The sequence below is a fragment of the Chiloscyllium plagiosum genome, chromosome 6 (genome assembly GCF_004010195.1).
Source record: "Chiloscyllium plagiosum isolate BGI_BamShark_2017 chromosome 6, ASM401019v2, whole genome shotgun sequence".
Taxonomy (NCBI): Eukaryota; Metazoa; Chordata; class Chondrichthyes; order Orectolobiformes; family Hemiscylliidae; genus Chiloscyllium; species Chiloscyllium plagiosum.
In genome coordinates this window covers 21065603-21084669 of record NC_057715.1, presented here as the reverse complement: position 1 = coordinate 21084669, position 19067 = coordinate 21065603, and positions in this window count along the sequence as shown.

The following is a 19067-nucleotide window of genomic DNA, read 5'->3' as shown; positions in this document are numbered from 1 at the left end:
GTGCTAGGTATTTAGGGTGCCATGTGGGTATGGGGTACAGTCTAAGTGTAAATAACATTCCAGGTGGTTAGCCTGCCAGGAACGTTAGAGGCCCTAACTGCCTGATGAGTAGATTTCCAGGTCACAAGGTGACAAACAGACAAGGTGAGTGACAGAGTAGGTAAATGCAGAAAAATAAGAAATATGATCGGGGTAGGCTGTTTGGCCTTTCAGCTCTTCAGACATACTCTGCCATTCAATATGATTGTGACTGATCATCCAATGCAGCATCCTGTTTCCACTTGCTCGCCATACTCTTAATCTGTTTAATCACATTTATCCACATTACACTTCAACTGCCATGCCTTGGCACATTCACTTATCTTGTGAAAGTTTCCATTATAAGTTCAAGATGAAGCCAGAAACTACTTATCATGACTTTATATGGCATTTCTCTGTTTTAAATTTAAATCCCATCAGTTGTCCCAGTGGGATTTGAACTCGTATGTCCAAAGCAATTGGCCAAACTTTCAGGGATATTAACACGGCACCATCATCTCCGGGGTCTCACTCGATTTAAGACAGATACTAGGGGGGGCAAGAGAGATTTCAGGCCAGACATGGGCAAGGCTGTGTCAGGATCTCTGGAGGAGAGAGGTTTTAGTATCGGGGTCTTGGAGTGTCAGCTCAGAAGGTGGGGTGCAATTAAAGAGTCTGGAAAGGCTGCGGTGGAATCAAAGGGAAGCTCTTTATGGTGCAATAGTGTTGGGTCTTAGGATGAGGAGGATGGAGGTGTTGCTGAGTACTGGTTGTTGTCAGGTCTGGCAGTGGGGGAGGAAGTATCGGATCCTAGAATTAGAGAGAAAGTGTTTGGTCGAGAGGGGGATGTTATGTCTGGTGATGAGAGCTGATGGATATCTCACCAGCACCTGCAAGACAAAACTGAGAGAAGGGGTTGTGACCAGTGATTAGAAGTAGTGTGTAATGTAACTGACAGGAGGGTTGCCATGAGAGCTTCAGTGGAATGAAATATGGTATGTACAGGATTGTTTGAGTTGGATGTTTCAACATTTCTGCAGGAATTGTCCTGTTGTTCTCTGACCCGGGGCTGAGATTCTATCCTTGCAGAGACTCAGAATCCAATATTGGGTACGCCTCCACCCTTCTGCATCCTTTGTGCCTTATTGTAGGCCATCTGCTCCTGTAATGAGAAATACAGTGGGAGTGTGTGAGCTGTAAATGGGTGGAATAGCTGCAATTGCTGCTGTAGGTAGGGAAAGGTGTTCAGAGGTAATAAGTAGGCAGTGCAGATGTCATGCAGAGTTAGTGTTGTGGAAAGCTGGGGTAATATGAGAGGGAATGAGAATTGATGTTGCATGCAATGGTGAAAGTGTCAAAGGGGCTGGTGGGAGGTAGGTGCAGTAGTAGAGATAGAATGAGTGTGAGGTAGTAGAGAATAAAGTATAGTGTTTGTCTTGGCAGATCAGGGGTGGTCTTTGCTGTCACTGCTGGTCATTCCTCTGGATTGTGGACGCAGCACTGACTCAATACCTGTGACTAGGCTGCCAGGGTCTGATGGCATGGCCTCCTCTCCCAGCCCTTCTGGAAGAGGACGCCCTTGCTTTGCATAACCCTATCCAGCATCACTTCTAGCTGCCTGTTGGAGAATCATGGCACCATCTTCTCCTTCTGCTACATGTTTAGAATCAGTCTGTCAATGAACAAGATGGCAATCTAATATTTAACATGGTGCAGACACCAGGATGCTGATCTTTCAGAGGAGTATCAATGAGTGTTGATTTTTTTGCTGGTGAGGTGTGGAGTAGGATGGGACTAAAATCAGATGTGTGGAATGCCATAAGGATGGAGTAAGTAGTTAATGAGATTCGTTTGGTAAGATACAGCAAGATTTCCTTCCAGACCTCATGTTGAGAACATTCAAGGCCACACTCATTTAGCCAAGGAAATGTTATGATTCAGTCCAATCCTTCAGGCTGATGACCTATTCTAAGAACTGAAAGAAGCATGAGATTTAATAGTTTCTAGTCATTTTTTTCAGCAGCAGTTGGAGTGAGAGGAGTGACAGTGAGGACCAGAGTCAGGAAGGTAAATTTTTTATAGATTTAGAAGATATAAAAGCTTACCTCGTGTATAGATGTCGTGCACACTGAGCAGGAGCAGACATGGAACTGCTGGGTAAGTGAGGCAATATATTTATGTGGTTGCTTTACCCGAAACACCACTCGGGTAGTGTCTCCCACCTGTCCTCCTCCTCCTCGAACCAAAAAAAAAGCTTCTCTGTGCCAGATTGGTAAAGTGATGACTTTCCTTTGCTTTTACTTTTTCGGTAGTCTCGTTGGGAATTTAGAATAGTGGGAATGAAGGTTAGGGAAGTTGAACATTCCTTCTGCAGAATGTGGGAGGTAAGGGTCACCAGTTGTGTCCCTGCTGACTCCATCCAACTCCAGCTCCTTGAAATCTGCGTTAGGGAGCTGGAGCTGGAGCTAGATGAACTTTGGAATTTGCGAGGCAGAGAGGGTTATTGAGAAGAGTTACAGGGAGGTTGTCACTCCTCAGGTAAGAGAAGAAGGTAGATGGGTTGCCATCAAGGGACTGAAAGGGATCCCTTGTGGCCGTTCCCCTCAACAACAAGTATACCATTTTGGATACTGTTGGGGCAGGGGGGGACTTACCAGGGGTAAGAATTGGGGCATAGATCTTTGGTACAGAGTCTGTTCTTGTTGCTCAGAAGGGAAGCGGGAAGAGGAGCAGAGCATTAGTCATTGGGGACTCCGTAGTTAGGGGGACAGATAGGAGGTTCTGTGGGAATGAAAGAGATTCACGGTTAGTGTGTTGCGTCCCTGGTGCCAGGATAAGTGATGTCTCTGATGGTGTTTTCGAGATCCTTGAAGGGAAGATGGAGCAGCCCTAAGTCATGTTCCATATAGGCACCAATGACATAGGTAGGAAGAGAGATAGGGAATTAAGACAGAAATTTGGGGGGTGGGGGGGGGGGGTGGAGGGGAGCGGGGTAGGGTGGGAGCTTAGAGATAGAACAAACAGAGTTGCTGTCTCTGGTTTGTAGCCAGTGCCATGTGCTAGCGAGGCAAGGAATAGGGAGAGAAAGAAGTTGAACACGTGGCTACAGGGATGGTGTAGGCGGGACGGTTTTGGATTCCTGGATAATTGGGATCTTTCTGGGGTAGGTGGTACCTCTACGAACATGATGGTCTTCACCTGAACCAGAGGGGCACCAATATCCTGGAGGGAAAATTTGCTAATGCTCTACATATGGGTTTAAACTAATTCAGCAGGGAGATAGGAACCGAAATTGTAGTTCGAGTAATAGTGAGGTTGAGAGTAGTGAAATCAGAACTAAGACTTCAAGATCAAAAGAAGGCACTGGCAAGCAAGAAGTTGGTTTGAAGTGGGTCTACTTCAATGCCAAAAGCATCCACAAAAAGGTGAGTGGACTTGCAGCATGGGTTGGTATCTGGGATTTCGATGTTATGACCATTTCAGAGACAGAGGTAGAGCAGGGACGCGAATGGTTATTACAGGTTCCAGGATTTAGATGTTTTAGTAAGAACAGAAAAATTGGTAAAAGAGGAGGTGGTGTGGCATTGTTAGTCAAGAACAGTATTACAGATGCAGAAAGGACGTTTGAGGACTCATCTAATGAGGTAGTATGGGCTGAGATTAGAAACAGGAAAGGAGACGTTACCCTTTTGGGAGTTTTCTATACGCCTGCAAATAGTTCCAGAGGTGTAGAGGATAGGATAGCAAAGATGATCCTTGATAGGAGCGAAAGTGACAGGGTAGTTATTATATGGGACTTTAACTTGCCAAATATTGACTGGGAATACGATACTTCAAGTACTTTAGATGGGTCAGTTTTTGTCGAATGTGTGCAGGAGGATTTTCTCACACAGTATGTAGAGCGGCAACAAGGGGTAAGGCCACATTAGATTTGGTACTAAGTAATAAACCCGGTCAGGTGTTAGATTTGGAGGTAGGTGAGCATTTTGGTAATAGTGACCACAATTCAGTTATGTTTACGTTAGCCATGGAAAAGGATAGGTATATACCACAGGGCAAAAGTTCTAGCTGGGGGAAAGACGATTATGATGCGATTAGGCAAGAATTAGGATGCATAGGATGGGCAAGGCAAGTGTAGGGACAGTTGAAATGTGGAGCTTATTCAAGGACCAGCTACTGCGAGTCCTTGATAAGTATGTACCTGTCAGGCAGGGAGGACCTTGTCGAGCGCAGGAGCTGTGGTTTACTAAGGAAGTTGAATATCTTGTCAAGAGGAAGAAGAAGGCTTATGTTACGATGAGATGTGATGGCTCAGTTAGGGCACTTGAAAGTTACAAATTAGCCAGGAAAGACCTAAAGAGAGAGCTAAGAAGAGCCAGGCGGGGACATGAGAAGTTGTTGGCAGATAGGGTCAAGGAAAACCCTAAGGTTTTTTATAGGTTTATCAGGAATAAAAGAATGATTAGAGTAAGATTAGGGCCAATCAAGCATAGTAGTGGGAAGTTGTGCGTGGAGTCAGAGGACATGAGAAAGTGCTAAATGAATACTTTTCATCAATATTCACACTGGAAAAAGAAAATGTTGTTGAAGAGAGTACTGGGATACAGGCTACTAGACTAGATAGGATTGAGGTGCATGAAGAGGAGGTGTCAGTAATTCTGGAAAGTGTAAAAATAGATAAGTCCCCTGGGCTGGATGGGGTTTATCCCAGGATTCTCTGGGAAGCCAGGGAAAAGATTGTCGAGCCTTTGGCTTTGATCTTTATGCCGTCATTGTCAACAGGAAGAGTGCCAGAAGACTGGAGGATAGCAAATGTTGTTCCCTTGTTCAAGAAAGAGAGTAGAGATAACTCTGGAAATTATAGACCTGTGAGCCTTACTTTGGTTGTGGGTAAAGTGTTGGAAATGGTTCTAAGAGATAGGATTTTTAATCATCTAGGAAGAAATAAGTTGATTAGGGATAGTCAACACGTTTTTGTGAAGGGTAAGTCGTGCCTCACAAATCTTATTGAGTTCTTTGAGAAGGTGATCAAACAGGTGGATGAGGGTAAAGCATTGATGTGGTGTATATGGATTTCAGTAAGGCGTTTGATATGGTAGGCTATTGCACAAAATACTGAGGCATGGGATTGAGGATGATTTAGTGGTTTGGATCAGAAATTGGCTAGCTGAAAGAAGACAGAGGGTGGTGGTTGATGGGAAATATTCATCCTGGAGTTAAGTTACTAATGGAGTACTGCAAGCATCTGTTTTGTCTCCACTGTTGTTTGTCATTTTTATAAATGACCTGGATGAGGGCATAGAAGGATGGGTTAGTAAATTTGCAGATGACATTAAGGAGGGTTGAATTGTGGATAGTGATGAAGTTATAGGTTACAGAGAGACATTGATGTTGTAGGTTACACAGAGACATAGATAAGCTGCAGAACTGGGCTGAGAGGTCAAAAATAGAGTTTAATGCAGGGAAGTGTGAGGTGATTCACTTTGGAAGGAGTAATAGGAATGCAGATTACTGGGCTAATGTTAAGATTCTTGGTAGTGTAGACGAGCAGAGAGATCTCAGTGTCCAGGTACATAGATCCCTGAAAGTTGCCACCCAGGTTGAAAGTTTGTTAAGAAGAATTACAGTGTGTTAGCTTTTATTAGTAGAGGGACTGAGTTTTGGAACCATGAGATCATGCTGCAACTGCACAAAACTCTGGTGCAGCCACATTTGGTGTATTGTGTCTAGTTCTGGTCACCGCATTAAAGGAAGGATGTGGAAGCTTTGGAAAGGGTTCAGAGGAGATTTACTGGGGCGTTGCCTGGAATGGAGAGAAGATCTTATGAGGAAAGGCTGAGGGACTTGAGGCTGTTTTCGTTAGACAGAAGAAGGTTGAGAGGTGACTTAATTGAGACATATAAGATAATCAGAGGGCTAGATAGCTTGGACAGTGAGAGACCTTTTCCATGGATGGCGGTGACTAGCATGAGGGGACATAGCTTTAAATTGAGGGGTGATAAGATAAGGATAGATGTCAGAGGTAATTTCTTTACTCAGAGAGTAGTAGGAGTGTGGAATGCACTGCCTGTAACAGTAGTAGACTCACCAACTTTAAGATCATTTAAATGGTCATTGGATAGGCATATGGACAAGAATGCAATAGTGTCAGTTAGATGGGTTTCAGATTGGATCCACAGGTCAGTGTAACATTGCGGGCCAAAGGGCCTGTATGGCGCTGTAATGTTCTATGTTCTAAACAAGTGTAAAACCAACATAGAGGAAAGTATGGGGTTACAAGGGTATATGAAATTAGCAACGGGCAATGTCTGTGTGAGGTCCAGAACATAAGTGATTCAACAGACTTAGCAATGCTGATGCAAAACAACCGAGGATGATTGATGGAATGAAAGATGGATCTAGAAGTTTCTGAATTCATTTCCACCTGCAAAATTTCTGTTTGTCTCATGTGGAAAATTTCAGATCAATTTAGCGGACTTGATAGTTAGGCATAAAAACAGAAATTGTTGGAAAAGCTTAGCAAGTCTGGCATCATCTGTGGAGAGTAATCAGAGTAAAAGTTTCAGGTCGAGTGACCCTGCTGACCTTTATCAGTGTTTTTTATTTTGATGGTTAGCCCCTGAATGCTAACTGTTCCAAAGTTCACCTCCCTCCGCATTAGGGGGCTTGCTTTGCAGGTTACCAAGGGACATTTTGAAACCCTCACTGGCTAGCTTGGCATTTTAGGTTTTATTGACTTGTCATGACAATTCAGGAGTCTCCTCTCCACCAAAATGAAAAATTAATGTTCCACCATGCAGTCAGGCATATGACCTGTGATCTGCTGGGATAAGAACCTATGAATATAAAAATGCGAGGTGAACATTCTCCCAGCGTACCTTAGCATGACTGCATGATCTTTAAATTTTCTGTGTTTACACTTCCCCAATCTATATGCACTGGAAATGGAGGTCACCAACGCACCAAATTTATTATTTAACAGGAGAAGCATGCGCTTTTCAATATAACCTTCCAGCAGTGATGGAGTAAGTCAACTAATGTCAGAGAGTAATTAAAATGTGCAAGAGCCTGAAAGCTAGGAAAGGTCATTAACCTGCAGGGCAGTGGATTTGCCTTGGAGCAAACAACACAAGCACATCTCTATCTGTTGTATATCATCTGCAAAGATGCCAAGTTGTCAGCTATCATGCAGCTTATGGGACTGCTTCTCATCTTGTTGAAAGGGCCTGTTGTCAAGAACAATATAAATTCCCATCCACTCATCCTGCCTCAGTGGCTTACCACATACTAGTGCCAGAAAGTGGTTTAAGCTAAGCTTTTGATAAAGAGAATTATTTCACAGTCTTCTGAATTCATATTTTTTTAGTAGAGATAGAGGTGACTTGAGAAAATCTTGTTCTATTTTAATGCAGCGAATGCTTAGAATTCGGAATTCACTGCCGAAAAATGTGGATACAAATTAAATAATAGCCAATAAAAGAAAAATAGATAAGTTATTGAAGGAGAAAACTTTCAGGGATCTGAAGCAAGAGGAAACAAATGAGGCAAATTGAATTGCTCTTTGAGACAACTAGTACAAACTCAATGGGACAATTGTCTTCCTTTTAGTTGCTTCTTGAACAACTTTATTGATCAGTGGAGTCAACTCCAATGTATTGCAAGGCAGAGGAAAACAAAATGTCAAGTACCTTTTCAATGAAGTCCATGCCCAGCCACTACCAGCCAGAGTCCACTTGACAACCAATCAGCACTCTTCTTTCATCGAGTACAAATACTATTTTCCATTTCCTTCGGTACCTCTTGCGATTCATCTTTATGAATGCAATATGAAAAGATCTGACAGAAATTCTCTAGTTTTGTCACTACCAAATTATTTATGGATACGACATGAACCTTTTTTTAGCTTTTTGTTGAATTGGATAATTTTAAAAAATTAATGGAATTTTGGCATTTCCTTGCTGCATCAACAGTGTTCTTCAGGTCCTCAGTTATAAAATGGCCCTCATTGGATTGCCTAGCTTGTTTGATAAGACTCCAATTTTTGTGGTTCATAGCTTGATTGACTCACAGAAAATCTTATCTGCCATAAGGGAGATTTATCACCATTATTGGAGGTTGCATTCTAATTGTCTGCTAAGTTATAATGCATTAACCATCAATACCGTAACACCATAAGACAAAGGAGCAGAAGTAGACCAATCAGTCCATTGAATCTCCTTTACCATTCAATGAGCTCATGGGTGATCTGATAATCCTGTACTCCATTTTATACATAAGAATATGATTAACGTTGTGGTATTTACTTTAGTTTTCCTCAAGTGCCCCATACAAAAAAAAATGAAAACACGTAACTCTTATTTAATGGTCATTATGTGTTCTGAAAGCAAACTAAACTCCATTGAGAGAGTTTGGAAATTGGTGAATTGCTTTGTTCTGAAGTGCAATGGGTGTAGAAAATTCTGCACTAGAAATAGTCAATGGAATTTTCTACCCAGGTGCAATCACACCTGAAGAGTCCTTGTGCCATCTGCGATTCTGATCCTGACACATAATAACGATGCCACGTTCAGGAGGTTTTTCATGTTTAACTTTCATAAAAGGCATACAAGAAAAAGTTTGATTCAGTTAGAAGGAATATTTAGCTGTGTTGCACTAGCAGATATTCATTTTGAAAAAGTGTGAGGAAGAAATAATTTTTTTTAGTTAGGTGAATGCTAAGAGAGTGAAGAAATGTAGCTCCCCAATGTTTTAAAACATTTTTACACATCATGTCAACGTAAGCCAGTTAATAGCAGGGAAAATTCACCTGACTTAATTTACAAGTCACCTTGGAGAGGATATCAGACATTAGAAATGTCAACAGTATTTATTATATCATGTCTTTGATCAATAGATCTGGAGTTATGAAGTGCTACTTATAGAATCACAGAAGAATAATTTTAAACTTTATTGCATCTGAGTGCAGGGTTACATCCCAAGTTATTTCACAGGAGCATTAGCAAAAAAGGATTGACACTAAGTTGCACAAGGAAATGTTAGACCTGGTGACCAAAAGCATGGTCAAAGAGTTATTTTTTTAGGAGCACCTTAGAAGAGGAAAGAGAGTTAGACAGGCAGTGATTTAAGGACTGAATTCAAAAGCTTAGTGCTGAGGCAGGTGAAGGAACAACTGCTAATGGTGGGATGAAGAAAAGCTTGTGATGTATAATAGTCCAGAATTGGAAGTATACAGATAACTCAGATAGTGTAGCAGTGACGAGGTCAAAGAGGATAGGGAGGAGGAGATCATGGAGAAATTGGAACACAAGGATGCAAATGTCAAATCAATGATATGCTGCACTGGAAGCCAAGTTTGGGACTGTAAGTTCAGAAGTAGAGGGTGAATGGGTCTTCTTGCAAGTCAGGATATTAGAGGCATTATTATGGATGAACTAACGTTCATTAAAAGCTCAAAGTAGGAGGTCAGCCAGATCATGGAATAGCTGGGTCTCAAGTTAAGAAAGACACAGATAACGGTTTCAGCAGAAGCTAGGCAGAAGAGAAAGATTGAAACTAGCCATGGAGCTGGAAACAGGCAAGGTTGACATAGGGGATACAAGGTTGGGGTAGGTGAGGTAATTATCTCAGAGTAAAATAAGATGCAAGCTTCCCTAGGGCCTGGCTCTGCCTCAGACAATGGCAGAGGAGAGGGAATGAAGTTTAAAACTGGGGAATTGAGGTTGATGGTTGAGACTGAAGTTGGTTGATGGTGATTTAATTCTTCCCAAATTTGGTTGCGTGAAATTTCTACATATTGAATATCAAATGTTGGCTAAACAGCACATGCAATTTTATTCTGTTTCAAGTATATATTCAATTCCCATTTTGGATGTTTCTATTGGACTTGCTTTTTTTTCACTCTTTCAGCCATGAAAGGCCAATTGTTTTGTCATGCAGTGCAAGGCCAACACTCCATTTCTGTCACATAAAGTCTATACATCTTGACATGAATGTGTGTGTTTATTGATTGCATTTGATGCCTTACATTTATTGTATGCTAGTGGAAACACAGTTCATTTGGAAGCAGGAGGGTGAGATGAAATGAAAACACAACAGAATGGATCAAGAAACAAATTGTTTAAAATATAATCTCTGTTATTCAGCATATTCAAGAATATGGTATTTGTTGTTTCAAGGAACCTCACATCGTGCTTTTAGATCAACATTACGATGGTCTCACCATTAAAAGCATAACAAATGCAAACTACCCCAGACACTCCTTATAGAAAATCAAAAATACATTGATTTTCAACAAAGAATCTTCAACATCATTCTGGAGAATATAAAGACAGTTCATTTATAAAGACAATGCATCTGTTGCAACAAATATCACATAAGAAATAAATAGCAAAGTAATGTCTCTTTCTGCAATTATCACTCCTTTTCTTTCCTGATGACAAATTCTGACTGTGGTTGGCTTCATTTTTCTCCTCTTCATGTATTTCTTGTTCAGATACTATTAGGTTTCCATTGCTGTCTCCATGGCAGCACTTCAGCCAATCAGAGTCAACTTGCTGAACAATCCTGTTTTCTCCTGTAGTATGAATAGTTATTTGAAATTTGACATTATTGAGTTTGTCCTGATGAGAGTAAAACACACAAGCTTTGGCAAATTTCTCTCTTCAAAACAATGTTCATCTTTAATGATACTAAGTAATTCACTGCTGTTTGTGTCTGTTGTAAAATGTTGCCTCTGAAGGGTTTAATCTTCATGTTACTTTGGTTCCACCCACTTCACTGAGATCTAAAGCAGCCTTTGGGTGGAGATGAAGAGTGCTACTCTAGCTTTTGGAGAGAGCAGATATATCTGTACCATTTCCCTAAGGTCTAGGTAATTGTGCTTCACCAAACAAAGTTGGATTTATTTATGTCATGCAATAAATGTTAAAACAGTGCCTCTTATGAATGTACTGTACCAGTAATCACAAGATATGCCAAGACAAAGCAAAGTCAATGGAGAATTGATGGCAGTGAACTACTTAGTGAGTTTTGAGAAGATTTGTAGCTCAGGTTGAGGTTCTGGATGTAGGTTTGCTTGCTGAGCTGGAAGGTTCATTTTCAGATGTTTTGTCACCTTACTAGGTAACATCTTCAGTGAGCCTCCAGGTGAAGAACTGCTGATCATTCCTGCTTTCTATTTATCTATATAACATATAAATAGAAATCAGGAATCATCAGCAGTGCTTTGTCCGGTGACTCACTGAAGATGTTACCTAGTATGGTGGCAAGACGTCTGAAAATGAACCTTTCAGTTCATCAAACAAACTGACATCCAGTGAACTACTTCAAACAACCCTTACCCAGTACCACATACTGATAGAGGTGATAATTACTATAAAATATCAGGACTTGTTATCTGGGAATTTGCCATAATGCAGCTTGTTGTGTGCAAAATGGCTGCTGCACTTCCCTACATTTCAAAAGCACAACACAACAGTTACCTCTCAAGTACTCATTGACTGCAAAATGCAAGGTGATTCCTAAGATCATAGCAAGTGCTATAAAAATGAAAGTTTCTTTGTCAAATGATCTGAAGGAAACTCTAAAAAATGTTCATTTCTATATTTCCCCAAATATATTCCAGTGAATGAAATACATTTTAAGTGTAGTCATTGTTATAATGTATGGAACATGGCTCTCACTAGAAGCTGTCGCATTGTTAGTATCAAAACAGATTCCAGCATTTTTCCTGCAAATCATGATAGTTTCATGTATTTCTGGATCATCCTCCTGAAGGTCTGTAATTATCCCAGTAATATTGAGTACTTTCCAATGATTTGGACCACCCCTACTTTTCTTTCACTTCTTTGTGAAATCCAGTATTGACTTTGGCTGGTCCTCATGATTTATGAATAGTCAATAGATCACACACCTCTACAGTTACTGCACTTACAATCAAAAAGAATTCTACAATGTAAAGAATCATTGAACCATCTATAGCGCTGTAGTGTCCACTTCCCTCATCAAACTTGTTTTTGGATGCCTCATCTGCTGTCAATGAAAATGTATTTAATTTTCCTTAAAGTCTATTCAGTTTACTTGCCCAATTTTTTTTGTCTCATGTGTAGTGAATGTCTTCCGCCATCATTCACTTGAACCCTTAACATACAGCCTCTTTTCTTTCATAGTGGTGTTAATTTAGATTTGAGAATAAGGTTTGCTTTCATATAGCAACGCATGTATATTGTCCTCATGGCCAGAATCTTCGAGTCCAAGAAATAGTGAGAAGAATTATGGGTGGGATAATTTAACTGGGTGAGAATCAAAACTTCAGATTAACAGCAGTGGGATAAATTTTTGTCTTAAATTCTCCAAGGTGGATTATTAGCATTCCTGAATGCAAGTGTTGGGAGGCCGATTTGCACGCATTTGTATCTCATTAAAAACACAACTTGCCAGAATTTAATGCCTGCTCCCAATTACAGTCATAGAGTCATAGAGCTGTACAGCATGGATACAGACCCTTCGGTTTAATTCGTTCATGCCGACCAGGTAATCTAGTCCCATTTGCCAACATTTGGCCCATATCCCTGTAAACCCTTCCTATTCATATACTCATCCAGATGCTTTTTAAATGTTGTAATTCCACCAGCCTCCACAACCTCCTCTGGTGACTCATTCCATACATGTACCACCTTCTGTGTGAAAAACTTGCCCCTTAGGTCCCTTTAAATTTTTCCCCTCTCACTGTAAACCTATGCCTTCTAGTTTTAACATGTACTAAAGCAGGGATTCTGTCCCTTCAAATACACAACCCAGCCACTTCTTTCTGGACTTTGGATGAAGTATTTGACGCTTTCTTCTTTAGTGGTAGGGCTTCAAATGATGGCTGTATTGAGATATAGTTTAAGTTCCCCAAATACAGTCTAAGTGTGGAGGAGGGTGATTGGGTCTACAGGGTGTGGAGAATCCAAAACTGCAAAGGGAGAGAAGATTAGGCATGGTTGGACACTGTAGAATGTCGGAATAAATGTGCTGTATGTCCAGGGGTGGGGAAATATCCATTCAAGGGTTGAAGAATTGATATCGCAATTTCTGGCATGTCTTGGATAGTTTGTGCTGATGGCCAGCAAGGGAGAGTCAAGAATCTGGGTATCCAGGATATCATCCTTTCCACAGGAAACTGACCTCTGGCAATGTGGCTGGTGGCATTGGGTCATAGAGAGTATGTGGACAGGCATGACGGGATGACAGGGTGGGTGGTGGAGAGCTATGTCAGGATGTGAACTGTCATAGATGGGGTGAGGGTGAAATTAATAGAAGGTGATTGAGCAAAGTTCCTGAATGATCAGAAGGCAGTGTCAGGAGGAGCATTGGGACTTGGATGGGTTGGGGTTTGGAGCAATATCATTAGATGGTACTGAAATATTTATGGGATCAGCAGAAATGGTGAGTGGTTCAAGGTTAACACAGCATAGGGAATGTGGGAATTTGGTGGATGATGGGAGGATAGGCAAACATATTTGTTTTGACAACATTAGGAATGCACACTGCCTTTAAATCATTATCCAAAACTTCCCTTTGTTTCAAAAAAGGCAACATTGAAATTGGGGGGTTTTGTTTTAGATGGGCAGATCTCAAATATTGAAGATTTGATGGAATTTTGAGCCTGGTTGGAATGTCATGATCAGACGAGTTCCATTTCTAAGTCACCTGTATCATGGCATGGCATTCCAAGAGGATTCCGTGAAGTGCTGGAGTGACAGCACATTGGGTGCTTACTGGTTATGTCTGATCTATGGAGCTAGTCCTAGAGAAAGGGAGATAGGTGCAACCCACAAGGTTCCCCTTTGGCACATGGCAATCATCTCAAGGACTGGAAGCACCGCAGTCTCAGCTGGAAGCTCCGGCCAAACCTGGGTAAGAGTGAAGGAGATTTGGAGCGGTGGTTTATTTGAAGGTTGATTACTCTGAGGCCAGACCTGAACTATTCTCCACCCTCACTTCTCTCCTATGCACAGAAGATGACTGTTATCTTAGGGAAGGTGCACCACCATTTGGATGATGGGACTGAAGATATGATGGCTAAATTTGTTAATGACACAAAGGTAGGTAGGAAAATGAATTGTACGAAGACATAAGGAGCTTATAAAGGGATATAGATATGTCACATGAGTGGGCAAAAATCTAGTAAATGGAATATAATGTGGCAAAGTGTGAAATTGTCCATTTTGGCAGAAGGAATGACAAAAAGCATGTTACCTAAGTGGTGAGAGGTTACAAGCTCTGAGATGCAGAGATCTGGATGTGCTATTGTATGAATTATGCAAGGTTAGTGTGTAGGTATGCATGCAGGAGGCTGGAGGAACACAGCAAGCCAGGCTGCCTGGCTTGTTGTGTTTCTCCAACTTCCTGCATGTCTACTTTGGATTCCAGCATCTACAGTTCTTTTTGTCTATAGTGTGTAGTATAGCAAGTAATCAGGTAAGGTAATAGAATATTATGTTTTATTCTGAGGCAAATTGAAAGCAAGATTAGGGAGATAATGCTTCAGTGAAACAGGGAATTGGTGAAACCACATCTGGAGTACTGTGTACTTATGAAACAACATTCACACGCTGGAAGCAATTCAGAGAAACTTTACGAGATTCATACCTCATGAGTAGTTGCCTTATAAGGAAAGGCTAGACCAGCTAGGCCTGTATATTCTGGAGTTTAGGAGAGTCAGAGGTGACTGAATTAAACATAGGACATCCTGAGGGGATTTGATCAGATGGATGTGGAAAGGATAATTCCTCTTGTCGGAAAATTTAGAACTAGAGGTTATACTTTAAAAATAAGAGGTCACCCATTTGAGACTTAAATTCTGAAATGCCATGTTGATGCTCTGTTGGGTCATGAGAATTGCACAAGGCACACACACTTCTGATGGTATGAAGCAATAAGAGGTGTCCCGATGGAGGATCAGCATCACCTGCTGTTGAGGGAAGATGCTTAGCCCCTCTCACTTTAAACAACTAAAATGACATTGACAGCATTATGTGATTGTCAGCCACTTGTTGCACACATTCCAGGTAGTGCTGAGGCTTGCAGGTGATTGTTCTATCTGATATCTGACTGGCACAGTTAGATTGAATGATGCCCCTAAGCTTGTCAGTTTGCAGTGAATAGTTTGTGCAAGTTATGCTTGCAGAAATCGTTCATTCTCCTCCTGTACTGGATCCAGATTCTCCTGGAAGTTTCACAGGTATGAACCTGCCCTGCCACCTATGACCCCCTCCCCTGGGCCTGATAGGAGAGCTTCCTGCTGCCATTACTGGGGATGAGGACCTTCTTATTCCCCGAATGTCCTGAATTGCTATGGAGGCATTGCTGAAACAACGAGCTAGTTTCTGCTTGGTCTGAGACATGTCTAGAGGAATGAGGACACCCAACAAAAGTTCCAGCAATTGCTGCAGGTTTGAAGCATGTGAATGCCAGAAGGTCCCAATGGGTCAAGAAACTCCTTCCTGCCAACCCTGAAGATTTGTGAATTAATTCACAAAATAACTCGTATGCATACGTAATAAAATGAAAACAACATGATTGCACGAGATAACCTATCCTGCCCAACCTCACATTTAGAATCCACACTGGAAGATTCCAGTGTTTCCATTTCTGTGTGCTGTTTTTGTTAGCAACTCAATGAAATGTATTTATAGACATGTAAAAATGTCAGCTTGCACCCTCCTACAGGCTATTTTCCTCAAAATGAACATATTGTTCAACAAGAATTTACGAGTGGTTTTGGATCCGTTAACCTGTGGTGAAAATAATATTCATTGTGAGTTTACTAACTTACATGCAGTATTCCTATCAAAATGAATTAGTATTTTTATTTAAGTTTATTTTATGGCAAGACAAACATCTCATCTTGCCATCTTGAGTGGTTACCACTCCTAAAAGGTGACACTTAATAGGCCTCCTCATATGATTTGATATTTTTTCTTCAAAACAGGTCTGAGTTGAAACTTTGTGAGCATCACAGTATTAAATAGGACAATCTGACTGGTTTCCTTCAAAGGTGAAAGGTATTATTAATTGGGTGTTCACAGCAGAAACTAATTTCAGCTTGGAACAGAAGTGCTTCTGGTATGGGTATTGTTATCTATATCTCAATTACTTAGAGGGGGAGAAAAAAAATGAAGATGTATTCAGCCATTACATTAACTGACAGCAAAGGACAGAATAGAAAGGTGCCAGTTTGTGCTGGCTCCTGAAAGTAGGGGACTGGACAAACTGTGTTGTATTCACAACCACTAGCTTAATACTGACAGTGATGACAGCAACTGGTGAGGGCATTATCAGGCTGTCAGGACACTGCTGCAGTGAATGTCATTTCTAAGTATACTGTTGATTGTGCTGGCTCATCAAGTGTGTTGCATTAATCACATTTTAAAGCAATGCTAGAGATTGAAGATGATTTAATGAGCAGGAATTTTGAAAACGAAGCATTGGAATAGCCAATCTGCAACTCTCTTTTACAATGAATGGTGCTACACCCTGCCCAAGGTCACAACTCTATTAAGCAAGAGAAAAAGGAGCACAGCATATATGCTGTCGTTTGCAGTTTATTTTAGATATGTTATTTATTAGGAATGCACAGTGCTTTTAGATGTTTTGACCTGTTTATTAAAAAAATAAGCAGGGTTATTTAATGGATCACAAATAATACGACAAGGTAGTTTCAGACACCAAGGTAAGTGTAATGAGGATGAGAATTATTTTTCAGGTGCATCTTTTCATTTAATTAGATATTTTCTCACCTTTTCTCTTTTAGGTGAAAAGAAAACAACAGCACAAGAAAGAGATAATTATTAAAATTGTTAACATCAGATCAGAGCAGCTCCTATCATTTTTCATTGATCTAAAGTGTTAGAGATACGGATTTTACATGATCAGTTGTCCATCAGTATATTAAAATAGATGAGACATTTAATTGTCTTAATATGTTACAAACTGATTATCACTAACATCATCACCATTTAATTTTATTTTCTGATCAACTTGCTTTGTGTAGCTAGCATAGCAGAAACAAACTGTTTAGTCATAAAACACTTGGTACTTTCTGTAGTTATCAGTTTGCATTGTACAGTTTTGTATAGATATGTAAATATATCACTTTATGTCCAATGACCATATCACCCAATATGCAAGGACTAAGTCATTGTATAAATAATGACTATATAATTTGAGATTAAAAGTTCTCACACCATTGATTTCCTTTCAGATAATATTGGGCAAAAGTTATGAATGACTTGACTGTTTAGGAGATTGATGAAAAATATCCAGACCCATGCGACTTGTTGCTTTCAAGAGGTCAAGCAAAGCTTGACGCCTTGAAGTGTTTGAAAACTGACATTTGCTTTTGAGGCAAATGGATAAGCAATAAACTGAAAATTGATCACATTCTTCATTGACAGAGAATAGTTATCATAATAACTTATTTACACTCAGTATAGAATTCAGGCTTTTGTCAGTGATACCGACCCTACCTCTCGGCCAGGAGATCCAGATGTAAAACACAACTGCCCCACAGATGTGTCATCATATATCTAAAAATGTTGATTAAAAATGTATAAAATGCAACACTTGAATTCATCAAGTTCACTATATTATCCCCCAGTAATACTATAAAACCACAACAAGCAGGAGCAGGAGTAGGCTATTTGGCCCCTCAAGCCTGCTCCACCTTTCAATAGGATCATGGCTGATCTTACATTCCCCAGATACAATTATGGTGCCAGTACTGATCCCTTTGGAACCCCACTGGTCTCAGGTCATGAACTTGGAAAAAAACCCCTTTATCCTCATTCTCTATTGCATACCCATTGGCCAATTTTCTATCCATGCCAATGTACTACCTCCAAGACCGTGGGCTCTTATGACTTAAACTTTTGTGAGGTGCCTTGTCAAATGTGAGTTTCAGTTTCTGTAAAATTCTTTCATTTGCAAATTGCTGATCGCAGTTTGCTGCCTTCCTTTTCTTCAGTTGTTGAGTCTTCCTGTAATACTATCCATGGACACTGGCAGCCCTTCAGTACCTTAAGCCAGATAATATTGATGTGTGAGCCAAGACAGCACATGTGGCAGACCATTTAACTACGGACTTCATGTCATCAAGTAATTATGTGCCAAACAATGAATTAGTTCAGCAACTGTGATGTAGTCATTGCATTTTAAAACAATTATGATGAATTGAGAGATAATTTGATGAAAATCAGTACTTTAACAGATACATTGGAATAATTAATGGACAATTTTCTGTCCTCTGCAAGTCACAATTGCAACACAAGTTTCCGGTATCTGAGCAGAAGAAGCCAAGTCATCAAGTGAACTTTCTTCAGCAACTGGTTTATAAACATGAATTATATTGGTTGTATGGAATATCTAAATTTAGTTATTTCTCAGTCAGAAGGTATGACTCTTGCTTGGACACTTCAACTAACTAGTAGACACAAGTGATGCCATTATTCCCTTTCTCTTTCATTGTGAACACCACGTACACGCAAAAGTCTGATACTTATAAAGCAACAACACAAAAAAAAGTCAAACATGAAACAAAACAGCGAAGACATTATATTGCAAAATATATACTGGCACTTTAAAGAGTACAGTAAGGATGGAAACCAAAACTTTTAATGGATTGCTGCTCCATTGACATCCTGTCAGCATTTCAGTATTGAAAGGAAGAATTAAAATTTATGTCTTGGATCAGCAAATAGCTAAAAAAAGGAAGTCAGGCAGTCAACTTTTTATTACTTTGGTAAATGAATGATTACAAAAAGTTCAAATGTATTATTTCTAGTGATACCCATATGGATCCTATCAAAACTTTCAAGATTTTAGAAGATTAACATGACGTTTGAGAAGGAAGGGTTTGGAAAGATATGGGCCGGGTGCTGGCAGGTGGGACTAGATTGGGTTGGGATATCTGGTCGGCATAGACAGGTTGGATCAAAGGGTCTGTTTCTGTGCTGTACATCTCTATGACTCTATGAGACAATGTCAGAATACACAGGCTTTGGTTT